The sequence below is a fragment of the Carassius carassius genome, chromosome 47 (assembly GCF_963082965.1).
Source record: "Carassius carassius chromosome 47, fCarCar2.1, whole genome shotgun sequence".
NCBI classification, from domain to species: Eukaryota; Metazoa; Chordata; class Actinopteri; order Cypriniformes; family Cyprinidae; genus Carassius; species Carassius carassius.
Window position 1 is genome coordinate 19,302,167 of NC_081801.1, and position 20,847 is coordinate 19,323,013.

The following is a 20,847-nucleotide window of genomic DNA, read 5'->3' on the forward strand; positions in this document are numbered from 1 at the left end:
TGCTTCTGTTCAAATGAAGTGAAATCTAGCCCAAATCTGCTCAAAAGCTTGTCTCTCTATGAGAGAAAGCTGCTACATTCAATATTCAGTGCAAATCTTGCCAAACTGAAAGATGCTTTTGTCTTATGAAATAAAATGATTTCTGCAATGCAGCGAGACAGTTTTTAATGTGTTAGCAGTTATATGCACAAAAACTTATTTTAGGACTTCAATGCTCAAGATTGTCATTTTTCAGGTTTCTGAGACCAGTAATGTTGAAATAGTGCTTCTGTTCAAATAAAGTGAAATCTAGCCCAAATCTGCTCAAAAGCTTGTCTCTCTATGAGAGAAAGCTGCTTCATTCAATATTCAGTGCAAATCTTGCCAAACTGAAAGATGCTTATGCCTTATGAAATACAAGGTTTTTGCAATGCTGTAAGACAATTTTTAATGTGTTAGAAGTTATATGCACAAAAACTTATGTTAGGACTTCAATGCTCAAGATTGCCAGTTTACAGGTTTCTGAGACCAGTAATGTTGAAATAGTGCTTCTGTTCAAATGAAGTGAAATCTAGCCCAAATCTGCTCAAAAGCTTGTCTTTCTATCTGAGAAAGCTGCTTCATTCAATATTCAGTGCAAATATTGCCAAACTGAAAGATGCTTATGTCTTATGAAATAAAATAATTTCTGCAATGCTGTAAGACAGTTTTTAATGTGTTAGAAGTTATATGCACAAAAACTTATGTTAGGACTTCAATGCTCAAGATTGTCATTTTACAGGTTTCTGACACCAGTAATGCTGAAATAGTGCTTCTGTTCAAATGAAGTGAAATCTAGCCCAAATCTGCTCAAAAGCTTGTCTCTCTATGAGAGAAAGCTGCTACATTCAATATTCAGTGCAAATCTTGCCAAACTGAAAGATGCTTATGCCTTTTGGAATACAATGTTTTTGCAATGCTGTAAGACAGTTTTTAATGTGTTAGAAGTTATATGCACAAAAACATGTGTTAGGACTTTAATGCTCAAGATTGTCAGTTTACAGGTTTCTGAGACCAGTAATGCTGAAATAGTTCTTCTGTTCAAATGAAGTGAAATCTAGCCCAAATCTGCTCAAAAGCTTGTCTCTCTATGAGAGAAAGCTGCTACATTCAATATTCAGTGCAAATCTTGCCAAACTGAAAGATGCTTATGCCTTTGGGAATACAATGTTTTTGCAATGCTGTAAGACAGTTTTTAATGTGTTAGAAGTTATATGCACAAAAACATGTGTTAGGACTTCAATGCTCAAGATTGTCAGTTTACAGGTTTCTGAGACCAGTAAAGTTGAAATTGTGCTTCTGTTCAAATGAAGTGAAATCTAGCCCAAATCTGCTCAAAAGCTTGTCTCTCTATGAGAGAAAGCTGCTTCATTCAATATTCAGTGCAAATCTTGCCAAACTGAAAGATGCTTGTCTTATGAAATAAAATAATTTCTGCAATGCAGTGAGACAGTTTTTAATGTGTTAGCAGTTATATGCACAAAAACTTATGTTAGGACTTCAATGCTCAAGATTGTCATTTTACAGGTTTCTGAGACCAGTAATGTTGAAATAGTGCTTCTGTTCAAATGAAGTGAAATCTAGCCCAAATCTGCTCAAAAGCTTGTCTCTCTATGAGAGAAAGCTGCTTCATTCAATATTCAGTGCAAATCTTGCCAAACTAAAAGATGCTTATGCCTTATGAAATACAAGGTTTTTGCAATGCTGTAAGACAGTTTTTAATGTGTTAGAAGTTATATGCACAAAAACTTATGTTAGGACTTCAATGCTCAAGATTGCCAGATTACAGGTTTCTGAGACCAATAATGTTGAAATAGTGCTTCTATTCAAATGAAGTGAAATCTAGCCCAAATCTGCTCAAAAGCTTGTCTCTCTATGAGAGAAAGCTGCTTCATTCAATATTCAGTGCAAATCTTGCTAAACTGAAAGATGCTTATGCCTTTTGAAATACAATGTTTTTGCAATGCTGTAAGACAGTTTTTAATGCGTTAGAAGTTGTATGCACAAAAACTTATGTTAGGACCTCAGTGCTCAAGATTGTCAGTTTTCAGGTTTCTGAGACCAGTAATGTTGAAATAGTGCTTCTGTTCAAATGAAGTGAAATCTAGCCCAAATCTGCTCAAAAGCTTGTCTCTCTATGAGGGAAAGCTGCTACATTCAATATTCAGTGCAAATCTTGCCAAACTGAAAGATGCTTATGCCTTTTGAAATACAATGATTTTGCAATGCTGTAAGACAGTTTTTAATGTGTTAGAAGTTATATGCACAAAAACATGTGTTAGGACTTCAATGCTCAATATTGTCAGTTTACAGGTTTCTGACACCAGTAATGTTGAAATAGTGCTTCTGTTCAAATGAAGTGAAATCTAGCCCAAATCTGCTCAAAAGCTTGTCTCTCTATGAGAGAAAGCTGCTACATTCAATATTCAGTGCAAATCTTGCCAAACTGAAAGATGCTTTTGTCTTATGAAATAAAATGATTTCTGCAATGCAGTGAGACAGTTTTTAATTTGTTAGTAGTTATATGCACAAAAACTTATGTTAGGACTTCAATGCTCAAGATTGTCATTTTACAGGTTTCTGAGACCAGTAATGTTGAAATAGTGCTTCTGTTCAAATGAAGTGAAATCTAGCCCAAATGTGCTCAAAAGCTTGTCTCTCTATGAGAGAAAGCTGCTTCATTCAATATTCAGTGCAAATCTTGCCAAACTGAAAGATGCTTATGTCTTATGAAATAAAATAATTTCTGCAATGCAGTGAGAAAGTTTTTAATGTGTAAGCAGTTATTTGCACAAAAACTTATGTTAGGACTTCAATGCTCAAGATTGTCATTTTACATGTTTCTGAGACCAGTAATGTTGAAATAGTGCTTCTGTTCAAATGAAGTGAAATCTAGCCCAAATCTGCTCAAAAGCTTGTCTCTCTATGAGAGAAAGCTGCTTCATTCAATATTCAGTGCAAATCTTGCCAAACTGAAAGATGCTTATGCCTTATGAAATACAATGTTTTTGCAATGCTGTAAGACAGTTTTTAATGCAATAGAAGTTGTATGCACAAAAACTTATGTTAGGACTTCAATGCTCAAGATTGCCAGTTTACAGGTTTCTGAGACCAGTAATGTTGAAATAGTGCTTCTGTTCAAATGAAGTGAAATCTAGCCCAAATCTGCTCAAAAGCTGTCTCTCTGTGAGAGAAAGCTGCTTCATTCAATATTCAGTGCAAATCTTGCCAAACTGAAAGATGCTTATGCCTTTTGGAATACAATGTTTTTGCAATGCTGTAAGACAGTTTTTAATGTGTTAGAAGTTATATGCACAAAAACATGTGTTAGGACTTCAATGCTCAAGATTGTCAGTTTACAGGTTTCTGACACCAGTAATGCTGAAATAGTGCTTCTGTTCAAATGAAGTGAAATCTAGCCCAAATCTGCTCAAAAGCTTGTCTCTCTATGAGAGAAAGCTGCTACATTCAATATTCAGTGCAAATCTTGCCAAACTGAAAGATGCTTATGCCTTTTGGAATACAATGTTTTTGCAATGCTGTAAGACAGTTTTTAATGTGTTAGAAGTTATATGCACAAAAACATGTGTTAGGACTTTAATGCTCAAGATTGTCAGTTTACAGGTTTCTGAGACCAGTAATGCTGAAATAGTGCTTCTGTTCAAATGAAGTGAAATCTAGCCCAAATCTGCTCAAAAGCTTGTCTCTCTATGAGAGAAAGCTGCTACATTCAATATTCAGTGCAAATCTTGCCAAACTGAAAGATGCTTATGCCTTTGGGAATACAATGTTTTTGCAATGCTGTAAGACAGTTTTTAATGTGTTAGAAGTTATATGCACAAAAACATGTGTTAGGACTTCAATGCTCAAGATTGTCAGTTTACAGGTTTCTGAGACCAGTAAAGTTGAAATTGTGCTTCTGTTCAAATGAAGTGAAATCTAGCCCAAATCTGCTCAAAAGCTTGTCTCTCTATGAGAGAAAGCTGCTTCATTCAATATTCAGTGCAAATCTTGCCAAACTGAAAGATGCTTATGCCTTATGAAATACAAGGTTTTTGAAATGCTGTAAGACAGTTTTTAATGTGTTAGAAGTTACATGCACAAAAACTTATGTTAGGACCTCAGTGCTCAAGATTGTCAGTTTTCAGGTTTCTGAGACCAGTAATGTTGAAATAGTGCTTCTGTTCAAATGAAGTGAAATCTAGCCCAAATCTGCTCAAAAGCTTGTCTCTCTATGAGAGAAAGCTGCTACATTCAATATTCATTGCAAATCTTGCCAAACTGAAAGATGCTTATGCCTTTGGGAATACAATGTTTTTCCAATGCTGTAAGACAGTTTTTAATGTGTTAGAAGTTATATGCACAAAAACATGTGTTAGGACTTCAATGCTCAAGATTGTCAGTTTACAGGTTTCTGACACCAGTAATGCTGAAATAGTGCTTCTGTTCAAATGAAGTGAAATCTAGCCCAAATCTGCTCAAAAGCTTGTCTCTCTATGAGAGAAAGCTGCTACATTTAATATTCAGTGCAAATCTTGCCAAACTGAAAGATGCTTATGCCTTTGGGAATACAATGTTTTTGCAATGCTGTAAGACAGTTTTTAATGTGTTAGAAGTTATATGCACAAAAACATGTGTTAGGACTTCAATGCTCAAGATTGTCAGTTTACAGGTTTCTGAGACCAGTAAAGTTGAAATTGTGCTTCTGTTCAAATGAAGTGAAATCTAGCCCAAATGTGCTCAAAAGCTTGTCTCTCTATGAGAGAAAGCTGCTTCATTCAATATTCAGTGCAAATCTTGCCAAACTGAAAGATGCTTATGTCTTATGAAATAAAATAATTTTTGCAATGCAGTGAGACAGTTTTTAATGTGTTAGCAGTTATATGCACAAAAATTTATGTTAGGACTTCAATGCTCAAGATTGTCATTTTACAGGTTTCTGAGACCAGTAATGTTGAAATAGTGCTTCTGTTCAAATGAAGTGAAATCTAGCCCAAATCTGCTCAAAAGCTTGTCTCTCTATGAGAGAAAGCTGCTTCATTCAATATTCAGTGCAAATCTTGCTAAACTGAAAGATGCTTATGCCTTATGAAATACAATGTTTTTGCAATGCTGTAAGACAGTTTTTAATGCGTTAGAAGTTGTATGCACAAAAACTTATGTTAGGACCTCAGTGCTCAAGATTGTCAGTTTTCAGGTTTCTGAGACCAGTAATGTTGAAATAGTGCTTCTGTTCAAATGAAGTGAAATCTAGCCCAAATCTGCTCAAAAGCTTGTCTCTCTATGAGAGAAAGCTGCTTCATTCAATATTCAGTGCAAATCTTGCCAAACTGAAAGATGCTTATGTCTTATGAAATAAAATAATTTTTGCAATGCAGTGAGACAGTTTTTAATGTGTTAGCAGTTATATGCACAAAAACTTATGTTAGGACTTCAATGCTCAAGATTGTCATTTTACAGGTTTCTGAGACCAGTAATGTTGAAATAGTGCTTCTGTTCAAATGAAGTGAAATCTAGCCCAAATCTGCTCAAAAGCTTGTCTCTCTATGAGAGAAAGCTGCTTCATTCAATATTCAGTGCAAATCTTGCTAAACTGAAAGATGCTTATGCCTTATGAAATACAATGTTTTTGCAATGCTGTAAGACAGTTTTTAATGCGTTAGAAGTTGTATGCACAAAAACTTATGTTACGACCTCAGTGCTCAAGATTGTCAGTTTTCAGGTTTCTGAGACCAGTAATGTTGAAATAGTGCTTCTGTTCAAATGAAGTGAAATCTAGCCCAAATCTGCTCAAAAGCTTGTCTGTCTATGAGGGAAAGCTGCTACATTCAATATTCAGTGCAAATCTTGCCAAACTGAAAGATGCTTATGCCTTTTGGAATACAATGATTTCTGCAATGCAGTGAGACAGTTTTTAATGTGTTAGCAGTTATATGCACAAAAACTTATTTTAGGACTTCAATGCTCAAGATTGTCATTTTACAGGTTTCTGAGACCAGTAATGTTGAAATAGTGCTTCTGTACAAATGAAGTGAAATCTAGCCCAAATCTGCTCAAAAGCTTGTCTCTCTATGAGAGAAAGCTGCTTCATTCAATATTCAGTGCAAATCTTGCCAAACTGAAAGATGCTTATGCCTTATGAAATACAAGGTTTTTGCAATGCTGTAAGACAGTTTTTAATGTGTTAGAAGTTATATGCACCAAAACATGTGTTAGGACTTTAATGCTCAAGATTGTCAGTTTACAGGTTTCTGACACCAGTAATGCTGAAATAGTGCTTCTGTTCAAATGAAGTGAAATCTAGCCCAAATCTGCTCAAAAGCTTGTCTCTCTATGAGAGAAAGCTGCTACATTTAATATTCAGTGCAAATCTTGCCAAACTGAAAGATGCTTATGCCTTTGGGAATACAATGTTTTTGCAATGCTGTAAGACAGTTTTTAATGTGTTAGAAGTTATATGCACAAAAACATGTGTTAGGACTTCAATGCTCAAGATTGTCAGTTTACAGGTTTCTGAGACCAGTAAAGTTGAAATTGTGCTTCTGTTCAAATGAAGTGAAATCTAGCCCAAATGTGCTCAAAAGCTTGTCTCTCTATGAGAAAAAGCTGCTTCATTCAATATTCAGTGCAAATCTTGCCAAACTGAAAGATACTTATGTCTTATGAAATAAAATAATTTTTGCAATGCAGTGAGACAGTTTTTAATGTGTTAGCAGTTATATGCACAAAAACATATGTTAGGACTTCAATGCTCAAGATTGTCATTTTACAGGTTTCTGAGACCAGTAATGTTAAAATAGTGCTTCTGTTCAAATGAAGTGAAATCTAGCCCAAATCTGCTCAAAAGCTTGTCTCTCTATAAGAGAAAGCTGCTTCATTCAATATTCAGTGCAAGTCTTGCCAAACTGAAAGATGCTTATGCCTTATGAAATACAAGGTTTTTGCAATGCTGTAAGACAGTTTTTAATGTGTTAGAAGTTATATGCACAAAAACATGTTAGGACTTCAATGCTCAAGATTGCCAGTTTACAGGTTTCTGAGACCAGTAATGTTGAAATAGTGCTTCTGTTCAAATGAAGTGAAATCTAGCCCAAATCTGCTCAAAAGCTTGTCTCTCTATGAGAGAAAGCTGCTTCATTCAATATTCAGTGCAAATCTTGCCAAACTGAAAGATGCTTATGCCTTATGAAATACAATGTTTTTGCAATGCTGTAAGACAGTTTTTAATGCAATAGAAGTTGTATGCACAAAAACTTATGTTAGGACTTCAATGCTCAAGATTGCCAGTTTACAGGTTTCTGAGACCAGTAATGTTGAAATAGTGCTTCTGTTCAAATGAAGTGAAATCTAGCCCAAATCTGCTCAAAAGCTTGTCTCTCTATGAGAGAAAGCTGCTTCATTCAATATTCAGTGCAAATCTTGCCAAACTGAAAGATGCTTATGCCTTTTGGAATACAATGTTTTTGCAATGCTGTAAGACAGTTTTTAATGTGTTAGAAGTTATATGCACAAAAACATGTGTTAGGACTTCAATGCTCAAGATTGTCAGTTTACAGGTTTCTGACACCAGTAATGCTGAAATAGTGCTTCTGTTCAAATGAAGTGAAATCTAGCCCAAATCTTCTCAAAAGCTTGTCTCTCTATGAGAGAAAGCTGCTACATTCAATATTCAGTGCAAATCTTGCCAAACTGAAAGATGCTTATGCCTTTTGGAATACAATGTTTTTGCAATGCTGTAAGACAGTTTTTAATGTGTTAGAAGTTATATGCACAAAAACATGTGTTAGGACTTTAATGCTCAAGATTGTCAGTTTACAGGTTTCTGAGACCAGTAATGCTGAAATAGTTCTTCTGTTCAAATGAAGTGAAATCTAGCCCAAATCTGCTCAAAAGCTTGTCTCTCTATGAGAGAAAGCTGCTACATTCAATATTCAGTGCAAATCTTGCCAAACTGAAAGATGCTTATGCCTTTGGGAATACAATGTTTTTGCAATGCTGTAAGACAGTTTTTAATGTGTTAGAAGTTATATGCACAAAAACATGTGTTAGGACTTCAATGCTCAAGATTGTCAGTTTACAGGTTTCTGAGACCAGTAAAGTTGAAATTGTGCTTCTGTTCAAATGAAGTGAAATCTAGCCCAAATGTGCTCAAAAGCTTGTCTCTCTATGAGAAAAAGCTGCTTCATTCAATATTCAGTGCAAATCTTGCCAAACTGAAAGATACTTATGTCTTATGAAATAAAATAATTTTTGCAATGCAGTGAGACAGTTTTTAATGTGTTAGCAGTTATATGCACAAAAACTTATGTTAGGACTTCAATGCTCAAGATTGTCATTTTACAGGTTTCTGAGACCAGTAATGTTAAAATAGTGCTTCTGTTCAAATGAAGTGAAATCTAGCCCAAATCTGCTCAAAAGCTTGTCTCTCTATAAGAGAAAGCTGCTTCATTCAATATTCAGTGCAAGTCTTGCCAAACTGAAAGATGCTTATGCCTTATGAAATACAAGGTTTTTGCAATGCTGTAAGACAGTTTTTAATGTGTTAGAAGTTATATGCACAAAAACATGTTAGGACTTCAATGCTCAAGATTGCCAGTTTACAGGTTTCTGAGACCAGTAATGTTGAAATAGTGCTTCTGTTCAAATGAAGTGAAATCTAGCCCAAATCTGCTCAAAAGCTTGTCTCTCTATGAGAGAAAGCTGCTTCATTCAATATTCAGTGCAAATCTTGCCAAACTGAAAGATGCTTATGCCTTATGAAATACAATGTTTTTGCAATGCTGTAAGACAGTTTTTAATGCAATAGAAGTTGTATGCACAAAAACTTATGTTAGGACTTCAATGCTCAAGATTGCCAGTTTACAGGTTTCTGAGACCAGTAATGTTGAAATAGTGCTTCTGTTCAAATGAAGTGAAATCTAGCCCAAATCTGCTCAAAAGCTTGTCTCTCTATGAGAGAAAGCTGCTTCATTCAATATTCAGTGCAAATCTTGCCAAACTGAAAGATGCTTATGCCTTTTGGAATACAATGTTTTTGCAATGCTGTAAGACAGTTTTTAATGTGTTAGAAGTTATATGCACAAAAACATGTGTTAGGACTTTAATGCTCAAGATTGTCAGTTTACAGGTTTCTGAGACCAGTAATGCTGAAATAGTTCTTCTGTTCAAATGAAGTGAAATCTAGCCCAAATCTGCTCAAAAGCTTGTCTCTCTATGAGAGAAAGCTGCTACATTCAATATTCAGTGCAAATCTTGCCAAACTGAAAGATGCTTATGCCTTTGGGAATACAATGTTTTTGCAATGCTGTAAGACAGTTTTTAATGTGTTAGAAGTTATATGCACAAAAACATGTGTTAGGACTTCAATGCTCAAGATTGTCAGTTTACAGGTTTCTGAGACCAGTAAAGTTGAAATTGTGCTTCTGTTCAAATGAAGTGAAATCTAGCCCAAATCTGCTCAAAAGCTTGTCTCTCTATGAGAGAAAGCTGCTTCATTCAATATTCAGTGCAAATCTTGCCAAACTGAAAGATGCTTATGTCTTATGAAATAAAATAATTTCTGCAATGCAGTGAGACAGTTTTTAATGTGTTAGCAGTTATATGCACAAAAACTTATGTTAGGACTTCAATGCTCAAGATTGTCATTTTACAGGTTTCTGAGACCAGTAATGTTGAAATAGTGCTTCTGTTCAAATGAAGTGAAATCTAGCCCAAATCTGCTCAAAAGCTTGTCTCTCTATGAGAGAAAGCTGCTTCATTCAATATTCAGTGCAAATCTTGCCAAACTGAAAGATGCTTATGCCTTATGAAATACAAGGTTTTTGCAATGCTGTAAGACAGTTTTTAATGTGTTAGAAGTTATATGCACAAAAACTTATGTTAGGACTTCAATGCTCAAGATTGCCAGATTACAGGTTTCTGAGACCAATAATGTTGAAATAGTGCTTCTATTCAAATGAAGTGAAATCTAGCCCAAATCTGCTCAAAAGCTTGTCTCTCTATGAGAGAAAGCTGCTACATTCAATATTCATTGCAAATCTTGCCAAACTGAAAGATGCTTATGCCTTTGGGAATACAATGTTTTTCCAATGCTGTAAGACAGTTTTTAATGTGTTAGAAGTTATATGCACAAAAACATGTGTTAGGACTTCAATGCTCAAGATTGTCAGTTTACAGGTTTCTGACACCAGTAATGCTGAAATAGTGCTTCTGTTCAAATGAAGTGAAATCTAGCCCAAATCTGCTCAAAAGCTTGTCTCTCTATGAGAAAAAGCTGCTACATTCAATATTCAGTGCAAATCTTGCCAAACTGAAAGATGCTTATGCCTTTGGGAATACAATGTTTTTGCAATGCTGTAAGACAGTTTTTAATGTGTTAGAAGTTATATGCACAAAAACATGTGTTAGGACTTCAATGCTCAAGATTGTCAGTTTACAGGTTTCTGAGACCAGTAAAGTTGAAATTGTGCTTCTGTTCAAATGAAGTGAAATCTAGCCCAAATGTGCTCAAAAGCTTGTCTCTCTATGAAAGAAAGCTGCTTCATTCAATATTCAGTGCAAATCTTGCCAAACTGAAAGATGCTTATGTCTTATGAAATAAAATAATTTTTGCAATGCAGTGAGACAGTTTTTAATGTGTTAGCAGTTATATGCACAAAAACTTATGTTAGGACTTCAATGCTCAAGATTGTCATTTTACAGGTTTCTGAGACCAGTAATGTTAAAATAGTGCTTCTGTTCAAATGAAGTGAAATCTAGCCCAAATCTGCTCAAAAGCTTGTCTCTCTATGAGAGAAAGCTGCTTCATTCAATATTCAGTGCAAATCTTGCCAAACTGAAAGATGCTTATGCCTTATGAAATACAAGGTTTTTGCAATGCTGTAAGACAGTTTTTAATGTGTTAGAAGTTATATGCACAAAAACTTATGTTAGGACTTCAATGCTCAAGATTGCCAGTTTACAGGTTTCTGAGACCAGTAATGTTGAAATAGTGCTTCTGTTCAAATGAAGTGAAATCTAGCCCAAATCTGCTCAAAAGCTTGTCTCTCTATGAGAGAAAGCTGCTACATTCAATATTCAGTGCAAATCTTGCCAAACTGAAAGATGCTTATGCCTTTTGGAATACAATGTTTTTGCAATGCTGTAAGACAGTTTTTAATGTGTTAGAAGTTGTATGCACAAAAACTTATGTTAGGACTTCAATGCTCAAGATTGTCATTTTACAGGTTTCTGAGACCAGTAAAGTTGAAATAGTGCTTCTGTTCAAATGAAGTGAAATCTAGCCCAAATCTGCTCAAAAGCTTGTCTCTCTATGAGAGAAAGCTGCTACATTCAATATTCAGTGCAAATCTTGCCAAACTGAAAGATGCTTATGCCTTATGAAATACAAGGTTTTTGCAATGCTGTAAGACAGTTTTTAATGTGTTAGAAGTTACATGCACAAAAACTTATGTTAGGACTTCAATGCTCAAGATTGCCAGATTACAGGTTTCTGAGACCAGTAATGTTGAAATAGTGCTTCTGTTCAAATGAAGTGAAATCTAGCCCAAATCTGCTCAAAAGCTTGTCTCTCTATGAGAGAAAGCTGCTTCATTCAATATTCAGTGCAAATCTTGCTAAACTGAAAGATGCTTATGCCTTATGAAATACAATGTTTTTGCAATGCTGTAAGACAGTTTTTAATGCGTTAGAAGTTGTATGCACAAAAACTTATGTTAGGACCTCAGTGCTCAAGATTGTCAGTTTACAGGTTTCTGAGACCAGTAATGTTGAAATAGTGCTTCTGTTCAAATGAAGTGAAATCTAGCCCAAATCTGCTCAAAAGCTTGTCTCTCTATGAGAGAAAGCTGCTACATTCAATATTCAGTGCAAATCTTGCCAAACTGAAAGATGCTTATGCCTTTTGAAATACAATGTTTTTGCAATGCTGTAAGACAGTTTTTAATGTGTTAGAAGTTATATGCACAAAAACATGTGTTAGGACTTCAATGCTCAAGATTGTCAGTTTTAAGGTTTCTGACACCAGTAATGTTGAAATAGTGCTTCTGTTCAAATGAAGTGAAATCTAGCACAAATCTGCTCAAAAGCTTGTCTCTCTATGAGAGAAAGCTGCTACATTCAATATTCAGTGCAAATCTTGCCAAACTGAAAGATGCTTTTGTCTTATGAAATAAAATGATTTCTGCAATGCAGCGAGACAGTTTTTAATGTGTTAGCAGTTATATGCACAAAAACTTATTTTAGGACTTCAATGCTCAAGATTGTCATTTTACAGGTTTCTGAGACCAGTAATGTTGAAATAGTGCTTCTGTTCAAATGAAGTGAAATCTAGCCCAAATCTGCTCAAAAGCTTGTCTCTCTATGAGAGAAAGCTGCTTCATTCAATATTCAGTGCAAATCTCGCCAAACTGAAAGATGCTTATGCCTTATGAAATAAAATGTTTTTGTAATGCTGTAAGACAGTTTTTAATGTGTTAGAAGTTATATGCACAAAAACATGTGTTAGGACTTCAATGCTCAAGATTGTCAGTTTACAGGTTTCTGACACCAGTAATGCTGAAATAGTGCTTCTGTTCAAATGAAGTGAAATCTAGCCCAAATCTGCTCAAAAGCTTGTCTCTCTATGAGAGAAAGCTGCTACATTCAATATTCAGTGCAAATCTTGCCAAACTGAAAGATGCTTATGCCTTATGAAATACAAGGTTTTTGCAATGCTGTAAGACAGTTTTTAATGTGTTAGAAGTTACATGCACAAAAACTTATGTTAGGACTTCAATGCTCAAGATTGCCAGATTACAGGTTTCTGAGACCAGTAATGTTGAAATAGTGCTTCTGTTCAAATGAAGTGAAATCTAGCCCAAATCTGCTCAAAAGCTTGTCTCTCTATGAGAGAAAGCTGCTTCATTCAATATTCAGTGCAAATCTTGCTAAACTGAAAGATGCTTATGCCTTATGAAATACAATGTTTTTGCAATGCTGTAAGACAGTTTTTAATGCGTTAGAAGTTGTATGCACAAAAACTTATGTTAGGACCTCAGTGCTCAAGATTGTCAGTTTACAGGTTTCTGAGACCAGTAATGTTGAAATAGTGCTTCTGTTCAAATGAAGTGAAATCTAGCCCAAATCTGCTCAAAAGCTTGTCTCTCTATGAGAGAAAGCTGCTACATTCAATATTCAGTGCAAATCTTGCCAAACTGAAAGATGCTTATGCCTTTTGAAATACAATGTTTTTGCAATGCTGTAAGACAGTTTTTAATGTGTTAGAAGTTATATGCACAAAAACATGTGTTAGGACTTCAATGCTCAAGATTGTCAGTTTTAAGGTTTCTGACACCAGTAATGTTGAAATAGTGCTTCTGTTCAAATGAAGTGAAATCTAGCACAAATCTGCTCAAAAGCTTGTCTCTCTATGAGAGAAAGCTGCTACATTCAATATTCAGTGCAAATCTTGCCAAACTGAAAGATGCTTTTGTCTTATGAAATAAAATGATTTCTGCAATGCAGCGAGACAGTTTTTAATGTGTTAGCAGTTATATGCACAAAAACTTATTTTAGGACTTCAATGCTCAAGATTGTCATTTTACAGGTTTCTGAGACCAGTAATGTTGAAATAGTGCTTCTGTTCAAATGAAGTGAAATCTAGCCCAAATCTGCTCAAAAGCTTGTCTCTCTATGAGAGAAAGCTGCTTCATTCAATATTCAGTGCAAATCTCGCCAAACTGAAAGATGCTTATGCCTTATGAAATAAAATGTTTTGCACAATAAAATAAAATAATTTCTGCAATGCAGTGAGACAGTTTTTAATGTGTTAGCAGTTATATGCACAAAAACTTATGTTAGGACTTCAATGCTCAAGATTGTCATTTTACAGGTTTCTGAGACCAGTAATGTTGAAATAGTGCTTCTGTTCAAATGAAGTGAAATCTAGCCCAAATGTGCTCAAAAGCTTGTCTCTCTATGAGAGAAAGCTGCTTCATTCAATATTCAGTGCAAATCTTGCCAAACTGAAAGATGCTTATGTCTTATGAAATAAAATAATTTCTGCAATGCAGTGAGACAGTTTTTAATGTGTAAGCAGTTATTTGCACGAAAACTTATGTTAGGACTTCAATGCTCAAGATTGTCATTTTACAGGTTTCTGAGACCAGTAATGTTGAAATAGTGCTTCTGTTCAAATGAAGTGAAATCTAGCCCAAATCTGCTCAAAAGCTTGTCTCTCTATGAGAGAAAGCTGCTTCATTCAATATTCAGTGCAAATCTCGCCAAACTGAAAGATGCTTATGCCTTATGAAATAAAATGTTTTTGCAATGCTGTAAGACAGTTTTTAATGTGTTAGAAGTTATAAGCACAAAAACTTATGTTAGGACTTCAATGCTCAAGATTGCCAGATTACAGGTTTCTGAGACCAGTAATGTTGAAATAGTGCTTCTGTTCAAATGAAGTGAAATCTAGCCCAAATCTGCTCAAAAGCTTGTCTCTCTATGAGAGAAAGCTGCTTCATTCAATATTCAGTGCAAATCTTGCCAAACTGAAAGATGCTTATGCCTTTTGGAATACAATGTTTTTGCAATGCTGTAAGACAGTTTTTAATGTGTTAGAAGTTATATGCACAAAAACATGTGTTAGGACTTCAATGCTCAAGATTGTCAGTTTACAGGTTTCTGACACCAGTAATGCTGAAATAGTGCTTCTGTTCAAATGAAGTGAAATCTAGCCCAAATCTGCTCAAAAGCTTGTCTCTCTATGAGAGAAAGCTGCTACATTCAATATTCAGTGCAAATCTTGCCAAACTGAAAGATGCTTATGCCTTTTGGAATACAATGTTTTTGCAATGCTGTAAGACAGTTTTTAATGTGTTAGAAGTTATATGCACAAAAACATGTGTTAGGACTTTAATGCTCAAGATTGTCAGTTTACAGGTTTCTGAGACCAGTAATGCTGAAATAGTGCTTCTGTTCAAATGAAGTGAAATCTAGCCCAAATCTGCTCAAAAGCTTGTCTCTCTATGAGAGAAAGCTGCTACATTCAATATTCAGTGCAAATCTTGCCAAACTGAAAGATGCTTATGCCTTTGGGAATACAATGTTTTTGCAATGCTGTAAGACAGTTTTTAATGTGTTAGAAGTTATATGCACAAAAACATGTGTTAGGACTTCAATGCTCAAGATTGTCAGTTTACAGGTTTCTGAGACCAGTAAAGTTGAAATTGTGCTTCTGTTCAAATGAAGTGAAATCTAGCCCAAATCTGCTCAAAAGCTTGTCTCTCTATGAGAGAAAGCTGCTTCATTCAATATTCAGTGCAAATCTTGCCAAACTGAAAGATGCTTATGCCTTATGAAATACAAGGTTTTTGCAATGCTGTAAGACAGTTTTTAATGTGTTAGAAGTTATATGCACAAAAACTTATGTTAGGACTTCAATGCTCAAGATTGCCAGTTTACAGGTTTCTGAGACCAGTAATGTTGAAATAGTGCTTCTGTTCAAATGAAGTGAAATCTAGCCCAAATCTGCTCAAAAGCTTGTCTCTCTATGAGAGAAAGCTGCTACATTCAATATTCAGTGCAAATCTTGCCAAACTGAAAGATGCTTATGCCTTTTGGAATACAATGTTTTTGCAATGCTGTAAGACAGTTTTTAATGTGTTAGAAGTTGTATGCACAAAAACTTATGTTAGGACTTCAATGCTCAAGATTGTCATTTTACAGGTTTCTGAGACCAGTAAAGTTGAAATAGTGCTTCTGTTCAAATGAAGTGAAATCTAGCCCAAATCTGCTCAAAAGCTTGTCTCTCTATGAGAGAAAGCTGCTACATTCAATATTCAGTGCAAATCTTGCCAAACTGAAAGATGCTTATGCCTTATGAAATACAAGGTTTTTGCAATGCTGTAAGACAGTTTTTAATGTGTTAGAAGTTACATGCACAAAAACTTATGTTAGGACTTCAATGCTCAAGATTGCCAGATTACAGGTTTCTGAGACCAGTAATGTTGAAATAGTGCTTCTGTTCAAATGAAGTGAAATCTAGCCCAAATCTGCTCAAAAGCTTGTCTCTCTATGAGAGAAAGCTGCTTCATTCAATATTCAGTGCAAATCTTGCTAAACTGAAAGATGCTTATGCCTTATGAAATACAATGTTTTTGCAATGCTGTAAGACAGTTTTTAATGCGTTAGAAGTTGTATGCACAAAAACTTATGTTAGGACCTCAGTGCTCAAGATTGTCAGTTTACAGGTTTCTGAGACCAGTAATGTTGAAATAGTGCTTCTGTTCAAATGAAGTGAAATCTAGCCCAAATCTGCTCAAAAGCTTGTCTCTCTATGAGAGAAAGCTGCTACATTCAATATTCAGTGCAAATCTTGCCAAACTGAAAGATGCTTATGCCTTTTGAAATACAATGTTTTTGCAATGCTGTAAGACAGTTTTTAATGTGTTAGAAGTTATATGCACAAAAACATGTGTTAGGACTTCAATGCTCAAGATTGTCAGTTTTAAGGTTTCTGACACCAGTAATGTTGAAATAGTGCTTCTGTTCAAATGAAGTGAAATCTAGCACAAATCTGCTCAAAAGCTTGTCTCTCTATGAGAGAAAGCTGCTACATTCAATATTCAGTGCAAATCTTGCCAAACTGAAAGATGCTTTTGTCTTATGAAATAAAATGATTTCTGCAATGCAGCGAGACAGTTTTTAATGTGTTAGCAGTTATATGCACAAAAACTTATTTTAGGACTTCAATGCTCAAGATTGTCATTTTACAGGTTTCTGAGACCAGTAATGTTGAAATAGTGCTTCTGTTCAAATGAAGTGAAATCTAGCCCAAATCTGCTCAAAAGCTTGTCTCTCTATGAGAGAAAGCTGCTTCATTCAATATTCAGTGCAAATCTCGCCAAACTGAAAGATGCTTATGCCTTATGAAATAAAATGTTTTTGTAATGCTGTAAGACAGTTTTTAATGTGTTAGAAGTTATATGCACAAAAACATGTGTTAGGACTTCAATGCTCAAGATTGTCAGTTTACAGGTTTCTGACACCAGTAATGCTGAAATAGTGCTTCTGTTCAAATGAAGTGAAATCTAGCCCAAATCTGCTCAAAAGCTTGTCTCTCTATGAGAGAAAGCTGCTTCATTCAATATTCAGTGCAAATCTTGCCAAACTGAAAGATGCTTATGTCTTATGAAATAAAATAATTTCTGCAATGCAGTGAGACAGTTTTTAATGTGTTAGCAGTTATATGCACAAAAACTTATGTTAGGACTTCAATGCTCAAGATTGTCATTTTACAGGTTTCTGAGACCAGTAATGTTGAAATAGTGCTTCTGTTCAAATGAAGTGAAATCTAGCCCAAATGTGCTCAAAAGCTTGTCTCTCTATGAGAGAAAGCTGCTTCATTCAATATTCAGTGCAAATCTTGCCAAACTGAAAGATGCTTATGTCTTATGAAATAAAATAATTTCTGCAATGCAGTGAGACAGTTTTTAATGTGTAAGCAGTTATTTGCACGAAAACTTATGTTAGGACTTCAATGCTCAAGATTGTCATTTTACAGGTTTCTGAGACCAGTAATGTTGAAATAGTGCTTCTGTTCAAATGAAGTGAAATCTAGCCCAAATCTGCTCAAAAGCTTGTCTCTCTATGAGAGAAAGCTGCTTCATTCAATATTCAGTGCAAATCTCGCCAAACTGAAAGATGCTTATGCCTTATGAAATAAAATGTTTTTGCAATGCTGTAAGACAGTTTTTAATGTGTTAGAAGTTATAAGCACAAAAACTTATGTTAGGACTTCAATGCTCAAGATTGCCAGATTACAGGTTTCTGAGACCAGTAATGTTGAAATAGTGCTTCTGTTCAAATGAAGTGAAATCTAGCCCAAATCTGCTCAAAAGCTTGTCTCTCTATGAGAGAAAGCTGCTTCATTCAATATTCAGTGCAAATCTTGCCAAACTGAAAGATGCTTATGCCTTTTGGAATACAATGTTTTTGCAATGCTGTAAGACAGTTTTTAATGTGTTAGAAGTTATATGCACAAAAACATGTGTTAGGACTTCAATGCTCAAGATTGTCAGTTTACAGGTTTCTGACACCAGTAATGCTGAAATAGTGCTTCTGTTCAAATGAAGTGAAATCTAGCCCAAATCTGCTCAAAAGCTTGTCTCTCTATGAGAGAAAGCTGCTACATTCAATATTCAGTGCAAATCTTGCCAAACTGAAAGATGCTTATGCCTTTTGGAATACAATGTTTTTGCAATGCTGTAAGACAGTTTTTAATGTGTTAGAAGTTATATGCACAAAAACATGTGTTAGGACTTTAATGCTCAAGATTGTCAGTTTACAGGTTTCTGAGACCAGTAATGCTGAAATAGTGCTTCTGTTCAAATGAAGTGAAATCTAGCCCAAATCTGCTCAAAAGCTTGTCTCTCTATGAGAGAAAGCTGCTACATTCAATATTCAGTGCAAATCTTGCCAAACTGAAAGATGCTTATGCCTTTGGGAATACAATGTTTTTGCAATGCTGTAAGACAGTTTTTAATGTGTTAGAAGTTATATGCACAAAAACATGTGTTAGGACTTCAATGCTCAAGATTGTCAGTTTACAGGTTTCTGAGACCAGTAAAGTTGAAATTGTGCTTCTGTTCAAATGAAGTGAAATCTAGCCCAAATCTGCTCAAAAGCTTGTCTCTCTATGAGAGAAAGCTGCTTCATTCAATATTCAGTGCAAATCTTGCCAAACTGAAAGATGCTTATGTCTTATGAAATAAAATAATTTCTGCAATGCAGTGAGACAGTTTTTAATGTGTTAGCAGTTATATGCACAAAAACTTATGTTAGGACTTCAATGCTCAAGATTGTCATTTTACAGGTTTCTGAGACCAGTAATGTTGAAATAGTGCTTCTGTTCAAATGAAGTGAAATCTAGCCCAAATCTGCTCAAAAGCTTGTCTATCTATGAGAGAAAGCTGCTTCATTCAATATTCAGTGCAAATCTTGCCAAACTGAAAGATGCTTATGTCTTATGAAATAAAATAATTTCTGCAATGCAGTGAGACAGTTTTTAATGTGTTAGCAGTTATTTGCACAAAAACTTATGTTAGGACTTCAATGCTCAAGATTGTCATTTTACAGGTTTCTGAGACCAGTAATGTTGAAATAGTGCTTCTGTTCAAATGAAGTGAAATCTAGCCCAAATCTGCTCAAAAGCTTGTCTCTCTATGAGAGAAAGCTGCTTCATTCAATATTCAGTGCAAATCTTGCCAAACTGAAAGATGCTTATGCCTTATGAAATAAAATGTTTTTGCAATGCTGTAAGACAGTTTTTAATGTGTTAGAAGTTATATGCACAAAAACTTATGTTAGGACTTCAATGCTCAAGATTGCCCGTTTACAGGTTTCTGAGACCAGTAATGTTGAAATAGTGCTTCTGTTCAAATGAAGTGAAATCTAGCCCAAATCTGCTCAAAAGCTTGTCTCTCTATGAGAGAAAGCTGCTTCATTCAATATTCAGTGCAAATCTTGCCAAACTGAAAGATGCTTATGCCGTATGAAATACAATGTTTTTGCAATGCTGTAAGACAGTTTTTAATGCAATAGAAGTTGTATGCACAAAAACTTATGTTAGGACTTCAATGCTCAAGATTGTCAGTTTACAGGTTTCTGAGACCAGTAATGCTGAAATAGTGCTTCTGTTCAAATGAAGTGAAATCTAGCCCAAATCTGCTCAAAAGCTTGTCTCTCTATGAGAGAAAGCTGCTACATTCAATATTCAGTGCAAATCTTGCCAAACTGAAAGATGCTTATGTCTTTGGGAATACAATGTTTTTGCAATGCTGTAAGACAGTTTTTAATGTGTTAGAAGTTATATGCACAAAAACATGTGTTAGGACTTCAATGCTCAAGATTGTCAGTTTACAGGTTTCTGAGACCAGTAAAGTTGAAATTGTGCTTCTGTTCAAATGAAGTGAAATCTAGCCCAAATCTGCTCAAAAGCTTGTCTCTCTATGAGAGAAAGCTGCTACATTCAATATTCAGTGCAAATCTTGCCAAACTGAAAGATGCTTATGTCTTATGAAATAAAATAATTTCTGCAATGCAGTGAGACAGTTTTTAATGTGTTAGCAGTTATATGCACAAAAACTTATGTTAGGACTTCAATGCTCAAGATTGTCATTTTACATGTTTCTGAGACCAGTAATGTTGAAATAGTGCTTCTGTTCAAATGAAGTGAAATCTAGCCCAAATCTGCTCAAAAGCTTGTCTCTCTATGAGAGAAAGCTGCTACATTCAATATTCAGTGCAAATCTTGCCAAACTGAAAGATGCTTATGCCTTATGAAATACAAGGTTTTTGCAATGCTGTAAGACAGTTTTTAATGTGTTAGAAGTTACATGCACAAAAACTTATGTTAGGACTTCAATGCTCAAGATTGCCAGATTACAGGTTTCTGAGACCAGTAATGTTGAAATAGTGCTTCTGTTCAAATGAAGTGAAATCTAGCCCAAATCTGCTCAAAAGCTTGTCTCTCTATGAGAGAAAGCTGCTTCATTCAATATTCAGTGCAAATCTTGCTAAACTGAAAGATGCTTATGCCTTATGAAATACAATGTTTTTGCAATGCTGTAAGACAGTTTTTAATGTGTTAGAAGTTATATGCACAAAAACATGTGTTAGGACTTCAATGCTCAAGATTGTCAGTTTACAGGTTTCTGACACCAGTAATGCTGAAATAGTGCTTCTGTTCAAATGAAGTGAAATCTAGCCCAAATCTGCTCAAAAGCTTGTCTCTCTATGAGAGAAAGCTGCTACATTCAATATTCAGTGCAAATCTTGCCAAACTGAAAG